Source organism: Elephas maximus, chromosome X, assembly GCF_024166365.1.
Source record: "Elephas maximus indicus isolate mEleMax1 chromosome X, mEleMax1 primary haplotype, whole genome shotgun sequence".
NCBI classification, from domain to species: domain Eukaryota; kingdom Metazoa; phylum Chordata; class Mammalia; order Proboscidea; family Elephantidae; genus Elephas; species Elephas maximus.
Genome location: NC_064846.1, coordinates 173,574,871 through 173,577,337, shown reverse-complemented (window position 1 = coordinate 173,577,337; position 2,467 = coordinate 173,574,871).

Sequence of the window (2,467 nt, the reverse complement as noted above, 5' to 3'; positions counted from 1 at the left end):
ATGAAGTCACTCCTGAGGTTCACCCTTCAACCAAAGATTAAACAGGCCCATAAAACAAAATGAGACTAAAGGGGCACACTAGCTCAGGGGCAGGGACAAGAAGGCAGGAGGGGACAAGAAAGTTGGTAACAGGGAACCCAAGGTTGTTGACATGTTGTGGGGTTGGTAATCAATGTCACAAAGCAATATGTGTATTAATTGTTTAATAAGAAACTAATTTGCTCTGTAAACCTTCATGGAAAGAACAATAAAAAAAAAAGCTAAAAATAAAAACTTTAAATGGTATTGTTTTGTGCCTATTATCTGGCACTTACCTTTCCAGCCCCCACTTACAGTAGAAATATTCACACATTAATACGATCTCTAGTTGAATAATTTGATCTACTCACAAGTCTTTCGCTGTATGAATATATAACACATGATTTTGTTTCCTTCAAACCAAAAACTAAACCAGTTGGCATGGAGTCAACTTTGACTCATGGCGACATCATGTGTGTCAGAGTACAACTGTGTTCCATAGGGCTTTCAATGGTGGATTTTTTAGGAGATTGCCAGGCCTTTCTTCCAAGTCACCTCTGGGTGGCTCAAACATCTAACCTTTCAGTTAACAGCTGAATGATTTAAATGTTTGCAGCGGGACTCCTTTGTTTCCCCATTGCTCACAAATTAAGTTACTTCCAATGTTTGGCGTTATAGGAAATGCCACATTAAGCCTTCTTGTACATGTCATTTTGAACACACGTGTGAGTCTTTCTTTAGCATGTGTAATTAAGAATGGAATTGCTGGCTCAGAGGCAGGTGCCTCTACATATTGTTCTCCAGTATAGGGTTTGTACCAGTTTACACTCCCAACTAAACCGAGGATCCCCACTGCTAACTATTGGGATTGATGGACATTTTAATATTTGTTCATCTGATACTTATTAAACAATATGTCATTGTGCTTTTTATTTACATTTTTATGATTATTGGTGCAGGTGAAAATATTTCCGTATGTTTATTAGTCACGAAGTTTACTTTTCTGAGAATTTCCTGTTCATATTTTTTGCCCATTTTTCTGCTTTGGTTTTGTTTTTCAGTGATGTATAGAAATTTATACACGCATACACACTCCTATATTATTCATAGAAAATCTTTTATATGTAAATATATGCTATTGCCCTAAAACCTTTGCCAGGAAACTGTATCAACTATGGTTTAGGTTTTTGTGCTTTGTTTATGATTGGTTGTTAAAGTTTTGGCTGAACGATCTTTCATAATGTTAAGTTGATCAGATTTATCTATTATTGACTTCTGGAAATGTATTATTTGTATCTGATTGAGCCAACTTTTACTACTCAAAGTCATAACACTGTTTTAATATATTTTCTTCTAGAAATTTTGAAGTTTTGCTTTTTCACCTTTTGGTGCAATGTTTTCTTTCAAAACAGCACTCCTTCAAATTTAGCTAGTTTCTAAACTCTTTAATAGTTATCTGGTTAAGTAATTAAAATGGAAAAAATGAGCTATGGTTTGAATTGTGTTCACCCAAACACATCTGTATATATATACATACATATACATACACACACACACACACACACACATATATATGTTGAATCCTAAACCCTGTGCCTGTGGATCTAATCCTGTTTGGAAATAAGGTCATCTTTGTTATGTTAATGAGGCCCTATCAGTGCATCCTGGGTCCTAAATCTAATCCCCTTTGAGTTCTAGGGAGCAGCGTGGACACAGAGATGCACACAGGGGAAAGGCAGATGCCATGTGGGGATCACTAAGGAGCAAGGAATGCGTGGGGCTACCGACAAGGAAAAAATGAACACTACCAACACCTTGATTTGGGCTTCTAGCCTCCAGAACCGTGAGAAAATAAATTTCTGTTCTTTAAAACCACCCACTTATGATATTTCTGTTGCAGCAGCACTAAGAGACTAAGATAAACTGTTACGATAGTGGAAAAATAGGAAATAAAATGCACATGACATGCTCAGGCTTAATCTCTAGTAAAAACATGCTGTTTGTTGTTAGGTGCCAACGAGTTGGTTCCGACTCATAGTGACCCTATGTGCAACACGATGAAACACTGCTGGGTCCTGCACCATCCTCACAGTCCTTGCTATGTTTGAGTCCATCGTTGTAGCCACTGTGTCAATCCATCTCGTTGAGGGTCTTCTTCTTTTTCGCTGACCTTCTTTTTTACCAAGCATGATGTCCTTCTCCAGGGACTGGTCCCTCCTGATAACAAGTGCAAACTATGTGAGACAAAGTCTCGTCATCCTTGCTTCTAAGGAGCATTCTGATTATACATCTTAGGAGACAGATTTGTTCGTTCTTCTGGCAGTCCATGCTATATTCAATATTCTTCACCAGCACCACACTTCAAAGACATCAATTCCTCTTCAGTCGTCCTTATTCATGGTCCAGCTTTTGCATACATATGAGACGATTGAAAACACCATGGCTTGGG